The following is a 13609-nucleotide window of genomic DNA, read 5'->3' as shown; positions in this document are numbered from 1 at the left end:
GTTACCGTGGCACTTGTCCCAGTCTTTTATTTATTTATTTTTTTTTTTCAGTTTGTTTCATGGTTCATGTTCCTTTTTACCTTATTTAATGGGATGTTTATCGGCTCCCACTGTTCACTGTCCTGGGCATAAAAAAAACTAGTGGTTCTCTGGAAATATGGTGATAGGATGGAATGTGGAAATTACAGAAGAATAAGTATCATGGATACTTTATCCAAAAGTATATGATACATTACTATTAAACATGTACTGATTGTGGTACAACATTGATAAATGTCAAGCAAGAGATCAGAAGAAAGGAGATTGCACAGAACAAATAATGACACAGATTATTGACACATTTAGTTTTTTTTTTTTTAATAAACTGAAACTTTAGGTGTTATTTATTGATTTTAGTAAAGCCGATGACTGGGTCCCCCGTGACAAGGTGGTGGAACACATGAAGTCATTAGGGTGCAGGAAGATTATGTTTTTTGCAGTAAAGCTGATGTACAATCAAAGACAAAAGTTGTGTCCCGGTTCCGTCAGAGGATTTAGTGTTATACTTGAAACACTATGACATCCCTATCACAGTTACATATTTATGGGCTTCCTCATGCTTCATATCTGCTACTGATGGAATGACGATATAAATGAACCAAGAAAATTGCAAAGCCTTAACATCGACTAGCAAGAATTACCGAGTCCGAATTTCGTATGAAAGACGAAATGCGATCGGTCAGGCGATGATCACGAGACTCTTACACACCTTACCACAAAGCATCAAACAGACCTACTATACCTTGGGATGGAGAGGCCAAACAATATGCATTCAACTACAGCATTAGGGAGATGAGAGGCGCCATGATCTCCCTTTATTTTCGGGAAGCAAGTGCTGAACAGACAGCCCAGACATTTGGCGTAAGCATAGCCGGATAAGGCGGATTAGACTAATTCGGGAGGAAGGCACAAAGGAGAACCGTCATTGTTCAGGTCGTCCTCGTGTTACTACACTACTGTAGGACCAGGAAATAATCACAACGGTGGAATCATCACCTGAAAGTAAGGCTTCATGGCGTATGGAACAAACTGCACCTAGAAAGAAACACACGAAATTGTGCGTAGGCTTCGTTCGTCTAGTTTAGGTGTTCAAACTCATTTGTTGATGCAGGTCGCTATCCATTCTATTTAAACAACCGCTTATCATGATACAGTAACTCTTTCATGTTTAAAATATTTTAGTCAGTTATACCACGTTGAATACACCGCTTCCCGTCCGCTCAGCGAAGTTAAGCACCGTTGGGTCTGGTTAGTACTTGGATGGGTGACCGCCTGGGAACACCAGACGCTGTTGGCATCCCTACGTGTCAAGTGGGGTTGGTGGAGGATTAGTGCCCCTCTCTGTAAAACAATTAACTCTAAGCCCTTGGCCACCCCGTTTGGGATACATGGCGTCTGGCAATGAATGAATGATGAATATATATATATATATATATATATATATATATATATATATATATATATATATAACTGTTAAATAACATAGCATGTCATATTTATCAACTTGATTAGCTAATTTCTATCTATCTGTCTTTATACCTAGGCTGCTTCCCCCAAGGAAAGGGAGGTAGCCGAGACAGGACGACACACTCCCAATTTACTCATCCACTCAAACACATTCATTCGCATCTTAGCCCCAAAGGGGAGAAGGGACAGATCCTCACCGTACCACACCGCATGAGGGTCAACTGTGCAGTGCAATCAGTGACATCCACAGCAGGGCCCGACAGCAGAGCTGGTTTACCCCTGCCACTTCATAATGGACCCATCCCCTTACCCACACCTGACCTGATCAGCTGATCAGACCAAATGCAGGAGAATATCCCCTCAGGGCTGTGTCATCATTTATTTTTTCACAGTTTCTCTCCATTTATTTCTGTCACGCACAGCCACTCTTCCTTGCTCAACAGACATCCCTCTCGCATCCAGCACTCTCTGCACACTGTCCATCCATCCTATTCGTGGTCTCCCTCTCAGCCCTACACCTCTCACATCAGATCTAGTTATCTTTTTTCACCAATCGCTTATTATCCATTCTCTCCATATGCCCAAACCATCGCAACACCCTCTGCTTAACTCGATCAGCTATCTCCCGAACAACTCCAGTTCTCCTTCGCACTTCATCATTTCTCACTCGATCCATAAGCGTCACTCCACACATAGTCTTCAGACACCTCATCTCCAGTACATTCGAACTTTTCCTCTCTGCTACATCCATATTCCATGTTTCAGCCCCATATAACGCAGTCGGTACCACAACACCCTTATACAGCCTTCTCTTTACATCCATTTTAAGCGAACGACATATAAACACTTTTTTCATTCCTCCCAGCACCTTTCCCTCTGCATTCATTCTAAACTTCACTTCTGCATCTATTCTTCCATCCACAGCAACATGTGACCCTAATACTTAAAACACTCTACCTCCTCAAGCAAATCACCATTCAGAACTATATTCGTCTCCCTACCATCTACCAACCTCGTACACTTCACCACTTTACCCTTATTCTCATTTACTTTCAATTTTCTCCTTTCACACACTCTTCCAAACTCCTCTACCAACTCTCTCAATCTCTCCTCTGAATCAGCCACCACTGCAGTATCATCTGCAAACAGCAGCTGCTTCAGATTCCACTCTCTACCATCAACAATTTACAAATTAATAAAGACTGAGAACTGACTCCCGGACACTTATTTAGCTGATTGGATTGCCACGTTGCTGACGTGATATTAAATATGAAGAGATGAGAAATATTTCATATATATGAAATAAAATTATGAGAAAGACAAAGACAAAATATATGCATTAATTTCGTTTAGATACCAAAAAATTTACTGCCATACATAGGCTGGTCACCTGGAGCATTTGGAAACTCACGTCAGTGCTACCAACCGTCTGCATGACATAAAGCAGATCGCAGCAAAACTTTTGTCATGAAGCATATGTTTTCAACAAATTTCAGGACACGGCTTTAGTCTTTGAATGAACAGATGTACCTTAAACATTTTACTGTGTGCCATGATATCTGCTTCCTTTGTAGATCATTGGCGAGCCCCAACTAGCTGCTTGTTATGTGTTAGCAATTTAGATAAAACGGTAAGAATATTGAAAGAAACAATCCCAGCAGACGGTTTTCTAGGGTGTTTACATAAAATGATGTTTATGGACGATACGGTTATTCTGGCTACATCACGTGAGACATGCGAAAGAAAACTGACCTTCGTCATGAACTGTTGGAGAGAGAAAAAAAAAAAATCTGTAATTAACAAAGTGAGGATGATGACGATCCATTAACTGTGCCACCACATGAAGGCGTCCCTCTCCAGCACCCCACTTTCCAACACCGGTGTCTGGGATGTGATTTACGAACGAACTTACAATCGACTTTCTCCCATAACTCAGATATGTTTTTGCAGAAGATTTACAGAGAGAAGAGAGCTAATTTCTTCCATATGCCTTGTTCTTTCTGCAGTATAGATCCTTACTTAGGAGAGGAATTTCATAATGTGGGATTTTTTCTGTATTAAGGAAGATCTACAAAAGCAGGATGCAGAAACCTTCCATACTTCCTGTTCTTCCAATAAATCAAAATATGAGTTGCAACAGGGAATCCTAAGTTTGTGAATCCGGAGACTGATTACTTTATTGTCGTTGTGGTTTTTAGCAGTTATTCAATTTATACCATCACCACATCAAGACTGTCCAACCAATAGTATACTAACCCTTTCCTGTTTCACCCTCTCCTCCCTATCAACCCATTCCTTTACCTCTCCCATTTACTCACCCCCATCAACCCACTTTTCTTAACCTTTCCCATTCATTCCACCCCATTAGCCCATTTCTCTTTACCTGTCCCATTAATACTACCCTATCAACCCACCTCTTTTCACCCTACCATTCTCCACACCCCATCAACCCATCTCTATTTACTTCTTCCTTTAATTCCATCAATTCATCCCATTCTTCTGTACCCCTCCCACTTAAGCCTTCCCTTATCTCAAGCTCCTCCTACAAAATACAAATTTCTGTTACGGTGGAAAAATTGTCGTAGGGTTTATCTGTATTGTGCAGGAAGGCTAAAGAAAAGGAGAGTGTATAATATTCCCAGATCTCTAGGTAAAAAGAGATCTGACTTATCTACGACAGGGATTCGACTGTAGATATGTTTGAGTATCCCACCCCATAGTTGTTATCACTATGAGTGGGTTAAATAAAGACGGTATTAACACTCTCAGACTCTCGTATTCATTCCATTAAAAAAAAAAAAAAAAAAAAAAAAAAAAAGCGTTTTCTGGAGTAGTATATTTGATCAAAATAGAAGGAAAAAGTCCTTGCATGGACCCCATTGGAAAGACACGAGTAAGGACAGTGGAAATGAGTTATCTGAGAGGGACATGTGGAGCTACATGAGAGACAGACAAACACATGTGGAAGTAATGGAGAGTTGTGGTGCTGATGTGGACATGATTATAAGCGCTAAGATGATCTGGCCACGTAGAGAGGATGGAAAATAAAAAATTGACTAGGAGACTGAATGACTCAGGTGAATGCGGAAGAGGTTTAGGACGAGGAGGAGGAGGAGGAGGAGGAGGAGGAGGAGGAGAAGGAAGAAAGAGAGAGAGAGAGAGAGAGAGAGAGAGAGAGAGAGAGAGAAACAGAGAGAGAGAGAGAGAAACAGAGAGAGAGAGAGAGAGAGAGAGAGAGAGAGAGAGAGAGAATCCTGGAGACAAGCAACCGTACTCTCAGGACTCACGGCTACTGGTATGAAAAGTTCACAACCCTTCTTGGCAGGAGTTTGAAATAAAGTATTGCCTGCTTTTTGAGACACAATAAAGCTTTTGCCACTGGAGTGAATATCGTTTTATTTTATTTTATTTTACCTTTCCATTCTTGATCCGGGCAGACACCTTCTTCCTGATTTGGGAACATAGTTTAGGGAACAACATAGCGGGATTCTAGCCTTTGGTTCCATCTTTTCTGCATAAAAAAAGACCCAGTGCCATCTTTCAGCGGCCATAGGGGTAGCATCAAATCAAACGAACACAGAATCGTCCTCGGGCTATTGGGGTTAAAAAATCTGAATTCTTCTTCCTACATAACCATCTGTCGGTTCCCAGAAACCGTCACTCCTACTCTGATTAGCGTCTGTCAGAAAGTCAACCGCCGAAACGACAGTTGTTAAAATAATTTATCAGAGATCAGAATAATTCACTAGACCCATCATGATAATTACACTGGCTTGATAAATCATGGTGAGTCAGCTGAGCACTTTCCTATTTGATGTCATGTTCTCAATAGTTCAACTTCGTCACTACGATTTGTATTTTTTTACAGTAAAATTTACTTATTTTGTGAAGAAGTTTGATGCAGACCTCAACAACCCTCACATCACACTTCATGCACACTGTACTAAGACATATTTCACAGTATTACTCATTCATTACCACACTTCATACAAATACACATATCGTGCTGCCACACCTCACTGCCGTACACCACTGTCACACACTATTCCGGTACCTCACACTGCCACACTAAACACTGCCATCTCATACTGCCGCACCCCATAGTGCCACACCTCACACAACACTTCACATTGCCATGCGTCTCACTGCCATACCTCACACTGTTACACAGACACAGACACAGACACACAGACCGGGACACACACACACGCACACACACACACACACACACACACACACACACACACACACACACACACACACACACACACACCAAGAGATGTCATTCTTCATACTGTCACACCTTACACTGTTAGCTCTCACATACTTCACAAACTGCCCTACCTCACACCACCACACTCCAAATAGAACCCTCACTGCCATATCTTACACGTATATTGTCTCACTTCACACACACCACACACTGCCACACCCCACACGTCCTTACCTTACACTGCAACACCTCACACTGCACACTGCAAAACCTCAGTCAGACCTTAAACACTCCCCAAAATCCACTACAACTCACATGACCTCACCTCACACTGCCAAGCATCACATACACTCAACCACAACTCACACTGCTACACTTCACACGCTCTACCACAACTCACACTGCAGCACTTCACACACTCTACCACAATTCACACTGCCACAAGTCATACATTCCACCACAACTCACACTGCCACACTTCACACACTAAACCACAACCCACACTGCTACATTTCGCAGTGAATGTTGCGAATATGAAACTTCCCCACAGTCCCCTTGAGGTCCAGTCAATTTCTGAGGCGACCCACCATTTTTAACTCCACTCACACTCGGTCTCAGCTTTGGCACATCCTTTATTAAACTCTCTATTTTCATTATTCTCTCTGCCAGTAAGAGTTATGTTGAATTCCTGGAGCTTACTTTATTTAATTCTTATAGTAAGTTGAAATGTCGATAGAGCCTTTCACCTCTTGAACTTGATCATACATTTTTTTCATTGCATTCCTAGATGATTTTATTCACCTTAGGGAAGACTCTTCAAACTGGTAGGGCTAGATATAGCTCTCATTAACCCCTTCATTTAAAAAAGTCCTTTTTATATTGAATACAATCGTCTGGTGGTGGTTTGACAAACATTAAAATTACGTTGTATTATTGTAAGGATCACTATTCATTGTTTCTCTCTCTCCTCACAAATCAACAAAAGGTCTTGGATATCTTAGGTATTCTCCAGACTCTAAATCTTTGGTAGTTAATTGGGACATTCTTTTCACACTTGTATTTCTAAATGTCATTTATTTCTTTCGCCACTAATCATAGGCATTTGCCATATTTCACAACAATCTCTCAATTTCTGATATTACCACAACGATAATAGTTCATGTGGACTTTGTGCACACTCCTTGTATCAAAGTCTCTTATATTTAATAAGAATTTATATACATGTTTAAATACTTTCTTTACTTAATAGGATTTTCAGTCTAACAATGTTTGTTTTTAGGATTAATCCCTATATATCTCTAAATATTCTCTGTATTTTTGTTTATCACGCTGCTCTTAGCATTAAATTCGATTCATCTCTAATTTTTCTCTGCATGTCTGTATTATCGGCCAGTGGGAATGCAGGTACACCACTAGATATTCTGTACATTCTATATCCTTCACAGTGGTGGAAATATTCTTCAAACATTTACAGAATATTGCCGAGTGTTAGTTACTTTTGACTTCACTCTCTACAGGTACGGATTTCTGCACAGCTCCGGACAATCTCTGTATTTGTAAGTTTCTCACAGCTAGTACTTGTTGTGCAGAATCTGTCATATTTTGGGGAGCTTAGAGACATCCCAAATTCATTTATTATTATTATTATTATTATTATTATTATTATTATTATTATTATCTTCTAACATCTACCTGAGGTCCGGCATGTTTCAAGGAACTCTCTGTACTCAACTTCTTTATTAGGTAAGAACATTTTCTCGATATTTCTATAATTTTTAATAATGTTCTCAGGGCCATGAAAAACTGCATAGTATGTGAATGCTCCTACAGAAATAACAGAGAGAGAGAGAGAGAGAGAGAGAGAGAGAGAATCATAACCACTAATTTGATGGAAAATACTCTCACTGAAATCAGTTTAACCCCTCCAGTGCCTGAGTGCTTTATTTTATTCTTGCTCTCCCAGACGATTTTAGTCAGCTTAGGCGGGGCTGTACATGATTCTTTTAACTCTTTCAGCCCGAGAACGTCTTTTATAGTGTGTCCTTAATTTCCTGTGATAATTATATGAGTTTTAAAGGAAGCCATCTTGTGGTGATGCAGTGAATGAAAGCTTTACCTAACCCCTCATTCTCAAGAGTCTGTCCCGCGATGAACAACACCTGGAGATAGTAGAGATTTTTATAGTACGTCATTAGATTTATGGGATTATTTACATTCTTCCAGTAATTTTCTTTCATTTCGGGATTATTGTACACACTGTGATGAAAATTCTGAATGTTATAGGCAAGGAAGGAAATATACTGTACAGTAAAATGAAGAAGACAGTTCAAAAGTAGAAAAGATGCATGCACGAAGGACTGAGAGTATCAGTGAACTCTTGCATTAGACAGCTGAACTAAGGAGATGAAAGTGTAATGCACCTGCAATAATCGGGGTGGGATACAAGCAGACAATTCGATAGAGTAATGATCATTGAGGCAGCAATAGTGGAGGGAAGGAGATGCTCCCTTGTGGTGTAGAATGAGGAGTTGAAGAGAGTCAATAAGAGCAGGGGAAATGATGAGACGAAATAAGTCACTTGGAATTTCGACCCTTCAAATGTTTGATCCCCAAGAGGGGGTTGGAAGCTTAACAATCATATGCCACCAAGGGAGGTAGCCAGGTCATCTACCTTTAAATATAATGAACTATGGTCACCTACCCTTGGACCCTTATGATTCAAACTGGAGATAAGGTGAGACTGACTGTTACTCCTGGGTTTGACTTGCGTAAAATTTTTGGGGACAGATCCAGCCGCTGTCAGAAGGGGGGGCGGACTACAAAACAGTTGTTCCTTTGTTTATCCACTGACTAAAATTATAAGTTTGGAATTTAGGGTAATAAATCTATATACAGGTATTGTTACGGAACAGAGAAAGATAACGTACACTTTCAGTGAGAATGCTAAAAATCACTACTGTCCCGTAAAGTTCCAGGTTCAAAACAAAAGAGTTAGGTAAAATTACAAGTTAAAGTTTAATGCTCAAACTAACAACAAAACATTCAGGACTCATAAGGATAATGTAATGGCAAATAAACAGGTTAAATATATGGTTAACTGCAATAGCCTCTATTAACACGAAATTAGCAAGAGTAAATTTATCTAAGTCAGCCCTGATAAAATGAGATACCAGATAATACTCAGTGAATGCCAGATAAATAATTACAGATACAAACTATTATCAAAAATGACTGACATAAAGAACCCCACACGAATTACAAAAACTTCACTAGGCCTACAAATTAAACTTATGCTATACAGTACAAGAAAAAATGCAACAACAGTTATACTCAAATTACACACAGCTGCTAGATGGTTGGAGATTTCTTGAGCACTCACAATAATAATATCTGTACAGGGGAGGACAGAGATGTGAACAAAATGAGGAGCAGATCTAAGTGGCAATGATACAGAGACTGAGCTCATTATATAGGGGCCAGCAGAGCCTGATACAACTTGTAAGAAGGACGCGCAAATGAAGCCATGGGGACAAAGAGCTGAAAATCCCGCACTGTATAACAGAGAGAACGACTTTCTCTACTATAACGGTAGAAGGGGGGGACTGAGGTAGAACACGCTCGTGATCAAACATGCAGCAACTGTGCGTTAAAATTACACAAAGGATGATGAAATCATAGGCTATGTAACACCTCCCCACAAAGAAAAAGAAATTTACAAAGGAAATTTCTTATTACTCTAAAACAATCTGTCTAAAGTCTAGATAAGCAATCTGCAATAACATTTTCTTTCCCCTTGACATGTTGTATGTCTAATGAATACTCCTGAAGAAGTAGACTCCATCTTGTCAATCTCTGATTTTTATCTTTAAACTTACTAAGGAATTTCAGTGGGTTATGATCGGTATAAATGACTATGGGGTCAAAACCAGAACACAAATAAAATGAAAAATGCTGTAAACCCAAAATCAAGGCCAAAAGCTCTTTCTCAATAGTTGAGTAGTTCTTTTGAGGTGGAGTGAACTTCTTACTGTAATAAGATACAGGGTGTTCAATACCCTGATCATCCTCTTGCAGCAAAACAGCCCCAGCTCCTGTATCACTTGCATCAACAGCCATCTTAAAAGGCTTAGCAAAATTTGGAGTAGAGAGCACTGGCTGACTTAATAGAATAGCTTTAAGTTTGTTGAAAGAAGATTCACAGTTATCGGTCCAGACAAATTCAACTCCCTTTTTCAGTAGGTCTGTAAGTGGTGATACAAGAATAGAAAAGTTAAGAACAAATCTCCTGTAATAACCTACCATTCTCAAAAATCTTTGTAGCTCTTTCCTACTTTTAGGTCTGGGAAGATCACTTATAACCTGAACCTTAGCTCCTGGTGGTGCAACATGTCCATCACCAATTACATACCCAAGGTACTGAACTCTAGCTTGACCAAACTCACACTTTGATAAATTAGCTACAAGATTAGCATGAACTAAACGGTCAAGAAATTTACTGACATGGCATAGGTGATCTTTCCAGTTGTCACTGAAGATTAATACATCATCAATATAAACAACACACCCTGCCAAACCCTCTGTTACAACATTCATGAGCTTCTGAAATGTGGCTGGTGCATTCTTCATACCATACGGCATTACAGAACATGCAAAAGCCTTTCCTAGTGTTACAAAACATGAGAGCTCCCTAGCACGTTCAGTCATAGGTACTTGCCAGTATCCCTTTAACAAATCAAACTTACTTATGTACCTAGCCTTTCCGATCTTGTCTATGCAATCTTCCACACGAGGGAGAGGGTAAGTGTCTGTTTTGGTTATCTGATTAACACGTCTGTAGTCGATGCAAAGCCTCTGTGACCCACCTGGCTTAGGGACTAGAGTGACAGGAGAACTCCACTCGCTCTGACAGGGCTCAATCATCTTGTGGTCCAACAGGTAGCCAAGCTCCTTCTGGATGAGAGGAACTTTCACTGGGTTCACACGGTAAGGAGGCAATTTAATTGGCTTTGCGTCTCCAACATCGACATCATGCATCAACACAGTGGTTCTTCCTGGAGTTGCACGGAACACTTGCGGGTACTCCTGCAGTAATGCCGAAAACTCCTGCCTTTCCTTGGGTGGTAGATGAGAAAGCTTAGTCTGGAGATCATTCATGATATCAGGATTCTTCCCCAAACTATCACTCAGGCTCATACTGCATGGGAGAGCTTCACTTGCAGACTCGGGTGGAACAGCTACAGTGCAGACTGGATTATTTTCGTCCCGCCTGTGATATAACTTTAGCATGTTGATGTGACAAAGTTGCTTGCTCTTTCTACGATCTGGTGTGGCGATGACATAGTTCACATCACTGAGTTTCTTCTCCACGAAATAGGGGCCACTAAACTTGGCTTGAAGAGGTTGCCCATGAACTGGTAGCAGAATCAAAACCTGATCTCCTGGCTGAAAGTGGCGTAACCTGGACTTCTTATCATACCAAGTCTTCATCTTCTCCTGAGCAGCTCCTAAATTCTCTCTCGCCAGCTGTAAAGCAGTGGACAGCCGTTCTTTGAAATTCATCACATACTCCAGCAGGTTGACGTCATCTTCCTCCGACAGCCAGCATTCCTTGAGTAGCTTAAGGGGTCCCCTTACTTCATGGCCAAACAGTAGTTCAAAAGGTGAGAAGCCCAGTGATTCATTTGGAGATTATCTTGCGGCAAACACAACGAATGGAAGACCTTTATCCCAGTCTTTCTGATGTTCCAAACAGTATTTCTTGAGCATCGATTTGAGTGTTTGATGATATCTCTCCAACGCTCCTTGGGTCTGGGGATGGTAAGCTGAAGACGTGATCTGGGTGATGCCCAACTCTTTCAGAGACTGTTTGAAAACGTTTGACATGAAATTACTTCCCCGGTCTGACTGTACCTCCTTGGGCAGACCAAACTTTGTGAAGAACCCTAGCATTTCCTTAACCACGTTCTTTGCTGAGATATTTCTAAGTGGAATGGCTTCAGGATAACGAGTAGCCATATCAATCATGGTCAACACATAAGAAAATCCTGAAGAAGTCTTAGGAAGAGGGCCCACAATATCCACCAACACACGGGTGAAAGGCGCCTCAAAATGAGGAATGGGAACTAGAGGTGCAACCTTTTCGGTCTGATTACACTTCCCCACAACTTGACAGGTGTGACAAGACTTACAATACCAGGAAACATCCCTGAAGATACCTGGCCAGTAGAAGTGTTTCAAAATGCGTGCCACAGTCTTCCTCACTCCAAGGTGTCCTGCCAAACTGGAATCATGAGCCACTCGAATGATATCCTGCCTACAAACACGAGGGATGACAACTTGATGTACAACCTCCCATTCACAGTCGGCTGATGCTGTTGGGGGTCTCCACTTCCTCATAAGTACTCCTGACTTTACATAATAACAAGTAGAAGCACCGGCTGACTCTTCTTCACTGTAAGCAGAGTTAGCTAGACCTTTCAACTCAGGGTCAGCAACCTGCAACTCAACCAACTCTTGACGAGACAAATTATCAACACTACGGGGTACTGCCTCATCTGGTGAGTGGTCCAAATTAGCAAGAAAAGTGTCAGCTAGGATAACATCATCATCATCATTATCCTCTAAATCACCAGTAACTTTAGACTTAGCCCTAGTGACAGCACATGCAGGGAACACATCAGGGACATCACAATCCTGGGACGCAGCCACTGGCTCACTAGACAACTGAGGAGCTGGACACACTTGACTTCCACCAATATCATTTCCAAGTAAGAAAGTTACACCTGACATTGGGAGTGTCTCAACCAACCCAACCATAACAGAACCATTAACAAAACCAGACTCTAAATTCACTCTGCACAGAGGAACAGAGAAGTAATTATTCCCTACACCTTGTAAGATTACAGTTTCATCAGAGGAATTAACATTAGAGCCTAGAACACTGGTCAGCATAAGGGATTGGCAAGCACCTGTATCACGATATATTTGAACTGATTTCCTGTCATTACTGTCCAGAGGACTGACAAAACCATCAGACAGGAAATTAGCACATGAACTCTTGAGAGTGTCACCCACGTTACTGCTCAAAAGAGGAGCTCCATCATGAGAATTTAAGTTACCCCTCAAAGCAGGTTCAGTTAACTCAGTTAAAGAATTCTGGGAACTCTCAAGAGTGGACACTAGACCAATTGACTGAATATTTAAAGACTCCTTTTTGTTCACATCACGCTGTCTCCTGAAACATCTCTCCGTAGTATGACCAAGCTTACTACAATAAGTACATTTACCTTTCTGAAATCTAGAGGTGAAGCTGGTATTTACTTCCTGAGAAACATCATCTTTATTCTCTTTCCTGTTACCTGTACTCTGAGTAGAGGCAACGTACTTACTCTCAGCTTTCCCTTTTTCTCTAGAATATCTCTTGTGAGTGAGAACATACTCATCAGCTAAAACTGCAGCATCAGACAAATTATCTATTCTTTTCTCATCAAGATATAGGCTTACATCTTTACTAATACACCTTTTGAAATCCTCCAGCAAAATCATCTGCTTAAATTTACCAAAATCAGAATCCACATTCTTAGAATTTAACCACTGCTCTAACAGATCTTCTTTGATTTTTGCATACTCAACATGGGATTGCTTATCTTGCTTATAAGTTGTCCTAAATTTTACTCTATAAGCTTCAGGAACAAGCTCATAGGCCTTAAGAATCAAGCTCTTAACTACATCATAATTATCAGACTGATCCTTAGGCAAAGATGCATAAGTTACTTGAGCTTTACCGGTGAGAACAGTTTGAAGGAGTACTGGCCAATACTCCTTAGGCCAATTAAAACCTGTAGCTACCCTCTCAAACAACTGAAAATACTTTGTTAAATCAGATTCATT

At 40.7% G+C, this 13609-nt stretch overlaps 1 pseudogene; it reads left to right on the top strand.

Moving 5' to 3' along the window:
• Positions 1-1217: 1217 nt before the first annotated feature.
• LOC145392803 (5S ribosomal RNA) lies at positions 1218-1336 on the top strand (annotated as a pseudogene).
• Positions 1337-13609: the final 12273 nt, after the last annotated feature.

The sequence above is a fragment of the Coenobita brevimanus genome, chromosome 2, assembly GCF_032717465.1.
Source record: "Coenobita brevimanus isolate Jiangsu-jjx chromosome 2, ASM3271746v2, whole genome shotgun sequence".
NCBI lineage: Eukaryota > Metazoa > Arthropoda > Malacostraca > Decapoda > Coenobitidae > Coenobita > Coenobita brevimanus.
The sequence above is the reverse complement of the archived record's forward strand: the minus strand, read 5'-3'. Positions and strand labels throughout refer to the sequence as shown.